General features: G+C 35.1%; 1 non-coding gene across 1 annotated transcript; it reads right to left on the reverse strand.

Annotated features, from left to right (window-relative positions):
* Positions 1-447: 447 nt before the first annotated feature.
* LOC131180466 (small nucleolar RNA R71) lies at positions 448-554 on the reverse strand. Its single transcript, XR_009149236.1, has one exon. It is a non-coding gene; the product is annotated as a small nucleolar RNA R71 (small nucleolar RNA).
* Between the last annotated feature and the right edge of the window lie 6,250 nt (positions 555-6,804).

Genomic DNA, 6,804 nt, shown 5'->3' on the forward strand with positions numbered 1-6,804 from the left:
GCCATCAAGAGAGAAAGGAAACATCAAGAGCACGGTCAAGGAGATCCTGAAATTCTAACCATGGGCGATAATAGTGACAGACCAAGACTCTTGAGAGATTACGGAGCTCCATCTATCCAAGGATTTTAGCTCAGTGTCACTAGACCCACAGTGGAAGCCAACAACTTTGAATTAAAACCAGCATGGCTCCAAATGATTCAACAAACCCAGTTTGCAAGTTCGCCTACTGAAGACCCACACTATCACCTCCAATGCTTTCTTGCCCTATATGATACATTCAAGATGAATGGAGTGTCTGATCAAGCAATAAGACACAGAGCATTCCCATTCTCCCTTCGGGACAGAGCAACGAAGTGGTTACTTTCTCAACAAGCTGGAACGTTCACTACTTGGGAGAATCTCTTGCAAGCTTTTCTAGCAAGGTATTTTCCACCTGCAAAGACTGTAAAACTAAAGCTTGAGCTCAACACCTTCAAACAAAAGGAGGGAGAATCACTCTATGATGCATGGGAAAGATATAAAGACCTGTAACGAGAATGTCCACACCATGGTATAGAAGATTGGCTATTAGTGTAAAATTTTTATAATGGAATACTACCCTCTACAAGTAACACAGTTGATTCAGCTGCAGAAAGTGATCTAATGGAGAAAATAGTGCCACAAACACTTGAACTTCTAGAAAGGGTTGCATACCATAACTATGAGTGGTCAAATGAAAGAGGAAATGCAAGGAAAACTGTAGAGGTACTAGAAGTAGACGCCCTAAGCATGATAAATTCTCAATTTGATCAGCTCACAAGGAAACTCGAAAAGATGCAAGCCAATGCAGTAGGTACAAATAGTCAACCTGAAGACAGCTATGGAGGAGGATACATGAGTTCAGAATACAACAATTTCAATGAACCCTCCTTAAAATAGATGAACTATGTGAATAATGGAGAAAACTTCAACCAGAGGCAGCCCAACAATCCATATTCAAATATTTACAACCCTGGATGGAGGAACCACCCAAATTTCTCATGGTCCAATCAGCAAAACCAGCTAATAAACAAGCAACAAGGGTACAAACCACCAGCATCCCCTGGATTTCAGAACAGAGGACAAAACTTTGCACAGTCATCACTACCTCTCCAACCTCAATAACCTGAATCGAAAATGACTATAGAAACCATGATTAAAGGGTTCCTAGCAGCTCAACAACAACAAACTGAATTGATTAAATAGCTGACTTCCAGAGTGGACCAACTTGCTATTCGCAACAAGATGCTAGAGAATCAAATTGCTCAACAAGTAAGCTTTTCAAGTACGGCTGCTGGCAAACTGCCTAGCCAACCAGAAATGAACCCCAGGGAGCATTGTAAGGCAGTTACACTGAGAAGTGGGAGAAATCTAGTACAACCAGAGGTAGAACCAACAGAGGGAACCATAGAAAAATCTAATGACCAAGCAAAGAAAAAGGAGGAAGAAGCTAAGAAAGATCAGGAAGAGGAAGCGAGGAAGACAAAGAAATTATCAGAGCCATACCAGCGTCCCCTTACCTTTTCCTCAGAGATTTCAAAAAGCCAAATTGGACAAGCAGTTTGGGAAGTTTCTGGAAGTTTTACAGAAACTTTACATCAACATCCCCTTCACTGAAATACTTTCTCAGATGCCATCCTATGCTAAATTTCTTAAGGAAATTCTGCCAAAGAAAAGGAAGCTAGAAGACTATGAAATAATAGCTCTAACAGAAGAATGCAGAGCCATTCTGCAAAATAAACTGCCTCCAAAGTTGAAGGATCCAGGAAGCTTCTTCATACCTTGCCTCATTGGTGATAAGAAAATAGATAAGGCTCTCTATGATCTTAGGGCAAGCGTCAGTTAATGCCTCTATCAATATGCAAAAAGCTAGAGATCGGGGAACTGAAACCTACAACAATCTCAAGATGCTAAAATTTCTATCATCTTAGGAAGACCATTCTTAGCAACTACCGGAGCTATCATAGACGTCAAAAATGGGTGACTAACTCTCAGAAGAAAAAGTCGAGTTCCACTTGTTCGACACAATGAAACTCAAATTTGAACCTAATGAATGCTTCAAGGTTGACATAATTGACAAACAAATTGAAAAGGAATTTCTTGAGACACATCCTAAAGATCCTCTTAAAGCATGTATTGTGCATAGCCACACAATGGATGACGAAAATACAGAAATAGCAGCCTGTGCACAACAGTTAGCAGCTCATCCACCCCTACCATTAGCTAAAGCTTCCGAGATGGAGGAGTTGAAGGAGGAACGAACCAAAGGTAAACTCCAGGAAAACGCTAAACAGGTAGAGCTTAAAACCTCTCCCGTCCTCTTTAAGGTATGCATTTCTGGACTCAAATTCTAAATATCCTGTTATAATCAATGCTAGCCTGTCTAAGCTATGAAGGAATGGAAGCGTGAAAAACACAAGTTTATACCATTGAATTCAAAAATTTTCACCTAGGGTCACATGCATCATGCAAGATTTACTTTTATCTATTTGATTTCAATGATAAACAACATATTAAAACTCTTTTAATATATTTTTTGGATCTATATTTGCCATTTAATATTTTTAAATTAATCAGACTAATTTTAGAACCCTAGATTAAACCAAGAACAATTACACTTACCTCTTGATGCACTGCAGCGTGTCTGTGCCTTTGAGATTCAACTTCAGGACACCAGATATTGTCCCTCTAGCTTGTCCACACCAAGAACACCTATGGCAGCCCTTGAACAACTTCTAAAGCTTTTTCTATTAATTAGAAATTCAAGTTCTGCATTTTAAGAGATTAGAGATGTAAACAGGACACTAGAAACAATTTCTAGTATTTTTAATTCAAGAGATTGATGGCTAATCTCTTTGAATTGATGAGAGATGAAGAGGAAGAGAGGGAGAGCTTCAAAATGGTGTGACAAAGGAGTGTGGCTACTGGTTGTATTTTATTTTCTCATAACAACACATATATAGCTAGGTTAACACATTAAACCCTTGCCACATGTCACTTTTGATTTGCTCTAGATTTAAGTGACCCAATCACATTGTGCCAAGTGTCAAATCTATATTTAATCTTAATTTTAATCATCTTACATGATTAAAAGACATTTGGCAAGCTTATGTGTAATTCCATGTGCCACCATCTCATGCTGCTACGTGTCACACTGCGAAATGACCAAAATGCCCCTATATCTTAATTTTGAGTTCTTAACCTAAAATAATTATTTCTCTTCTTCTAATTAATTTATATCAAATATAAATTAATTAATTAATCTCTATTAATTAATTTCTCATCAATTAAATTCATATTTAAACACTTTAAAAATAAATTTAACTTATGCTATACATCCAATAATCTAGATTTGGTTTCAAGTTATGCTAGGGACTTTGCAATCTAATTGCAAACCAAACCTATTTAATTAATCAATTAAACTCTTTAATTAATTAATTAAATCATATTTAAATAGGTGATAACTTGTGTATGTGTGTGACTTACTAGGCTCATCACTAATTGGCAATGAGACATGATATCAACTCTTAATATCATCAAAACTCTTTCCTACCATAAATGATTTCTCTAAATCATTTTATGCACCTCATAGACCATGGTTAACACCTAGCATAGCATGCCATGGACACCCAATTAGTAATAAGGTTTACCTTAAATGAACCTATAATCATATGTTACCATGCACAAGAATCTCTCTGTTACAAAATCCCAACTCAAGCTGGAGTCATGGTTTATATCAAACCCCATTTGCTATGAATATTATGTTCTCTTTTAATTCCAGTTCTTCATTAAAACGATTTTCTCATCAGAAACTCTTTTTTGAATAAATCTATCTGTCCTGGCCAGGAACTTGAAACATCAAGAACAATTAAATGAACATAGGATTTTATCTCTATTTACTTAGAGGAACAGATTCCATCTTGATCAACACCTACCTCCATATATAACTAGTAAGAGCCAACACATGCCCATATACTCATACACAGTACAAGTATGAAAGCAGTATCAAATTCAAACTACCTATATACAAGATAACTGTGCTATCTCAGGTCTAAAGATTATATGCACTGATATGATTTATGACAAAACATTGACAAGAGTAAACTCCATGTGCTTGTCATAAGTGTCACTGGTTCGGCCTACTTATCATTTATAAGTGCCTATCATGTTTGTTATATGGCATGAGACTCACCATTCCATCTTATTTATATCTCATATAAATAACTTAAGAACAAACATGAAAGAACGAAAGCGTGAAAAACACAAGTATATACCATTGAATTCAAAATTTTTCACCTAGGGTCACATGCATCATGTAAGATTTATTTTTATCTATTTGATTTCAATGATAAACAACATATTAAAACTCTTTTAATATGTTTTTGGATCTGTATTTTCCATTTAAGATTTTAAAATTAATCAGATTAATTTTAGAACCCTAGACTAAATCAAGAACGATTACACTAACCACTAGATGCACTGCAGCGTGTCTGCGCCTTTGAGATTTGTCTTCAGGACACCAAATGTTGTCCCTCTAGCTTGTCCACACCAAGAACACCTATGGTAGCCCTTGAACAGCTTCTAAATTTTTTTCAATTAATTAGAAATTCAAGTTCTTCCTTTTAAGAGATTAAAGATGTAAACAGGACACTAAAAACAATTTCTAGTGTTCTTAATTCAAGAGATTGATGGCTAATCTCTTTGAATTGATGAGAGATGAAGAAGAATAGATGGAGAGCCTCAAAATGGCGTGACAAAGGAAAGGAGTGGCTGCTGGTTGTTTTTCTTTTTCATAACAACACTTATATAGCTAGGTTAACACATTAAACATTTGCCACATGTCACCCTTTGATTAGCTCTAGGTTTAAGTGACCCAATCACATTGTGCCAAGTGTCAAACCTATATTTAATCTTGATTTTAATCATCTTACATGATTAAAAAAAAAAAAAAAACATTTGGCAAGCTTATGTGTAATCCCATGTGTCACCATCTCATGGTGCCACGTGTCACACTATGAAATGACCAAAATGCCCCTGTGTCTTAATTTTGAGTTATTAACCTAAAATAATTATTTTTCTTCTTCTAATTTATATCAAATATAAATTAATTAATTAATCTCTATTAATCTCGTTAATTAAATTCATATTTAAACACTTTAAATATAAATTTAACTTATACTATACATCCAATAATCTAGATTTGGTTTCAAGTCATGCTAGGGACTTTGCAATTTAATTGCAAACCAAACCTATTTAATTAATCAATTAAACTGTTTAATTAATTAATTAAATCATATTTAAATAGGTGATAACTTGTGTATGTGTGTGACTTACTAGGCTCATCACTAATTGGCAATGAGACATGATATCAACTCTTAATATCATCAGAACTCTTTCTTACCATAAATAATTTCTCTAAATCATTTTATGAATCTCATAGACCATGGTTAACACCTAGCATAGCATGCCATGGCCACCCAATTAGTAATAAGGTTTTCCTTAAATGAACCTATAATCATATGTTACCATGCACTAGAATCTCTCTGTTATAAAATCCCAACTCAAGCTGGAGTCATGGTTTATGTCAAACTCCATTTGCTATGAATATTATGTTCTCTTTTAATTCCAGTTCTTGATTAAAAAGATTTTCTCATCAGAAACTCTTTTCTGAATAAATCTATCTGTCTTGGCCAGGAACTTGAAACATCAAGAACAATTAAATGAACATAGGATTTTATCTCTATTTACTTAGAGGAACAGATTCCATCTTGATCAACACCTACCTCCATATATAACTAGTAGGAGCCAACACATGCCCATATACCCATACACAGTACAAGTATAAAAGCAGTATCAAAATCAAACTACCTATATACAAGATAACTGTGCTATCTCAGGTCTAAAGATTATATGCACTGATATTATTTATGACAAAACATTGACAAGAGTAAACTCCATGTGCTTGTCAAAAGTGTCACTGGTTCGGCCTACTTATCATTTTTAAGTGCCTATCATGTTTGTCATATGGCATGAGACTCACCATTTCATCTTATTTATATCTCATATAAATAACTTGGTAACAAACATGAATACAATCTTTTTGGATAAGTCATGCCCTTATTATGAAGTATCCTCGATTGTGAACCTATTTATGATACTTTGTGCTAGAAATATTGTCACTCATATTCTTAACAACTTAAGAATAATATTTATAACAAAATATCAATGGACCTTTTCTATTGCACATAAATATATTATGTAAACGGAAAAGTGGAAATGCCTTTTATTAATAAAAATATGTACAAGATACATACTAAATGATATGCTCTAGGGCATACTACTAACAATCTCCCACTAGCACTAGAGCCATTCATTACAATATCTTAGATCTATCTTCTCAATATGTCGATCTAACTGAGTCTGTGACATAGGCTTAGTGAATGGATCAGCTAGATTTTTAGCTGATGCTATTTTCTACAATGGCTACATCGCCTCGCCCAACTATTTCTCTGATAATGTGGTAGCGCCTTTTTATGTATTTGGATTTCTAGTGAGACCTTGGTTCCTTAGCCTGTATGACTGCTCCATTGTTGTCACAGTGTAGTGGAACTGCTGACTCAATGGAAGGAACTACTGTAAGTTCTGTCACGAACTTCTTTATCCAAATAACTTCCTTTGCAGCATCTGATACAGCAATATACTCAGCCTCTGTAGTGGAATCTGCAGTCTTGCTCTGTTTAGAACTCTTCCAACTGACTCTACCTCCATTACAAATGAACACATATC

The sequence above is a fragment of the Hevea brasiliensis genome, chromosome 5 (assembly GCF_030052815.1).
Source record: "Hevea brasiliensis isolate MT/VB/25A 57/8 chromosome 5, ASM3005281v1, whole genome shotgun sequence".
NCBI lineage: Eukaryota > Viridiplantae > Streptophyta > Magnoliopsida > Malpighiales > Euphorbiaceae > Hevea > Hevea brasiliensis.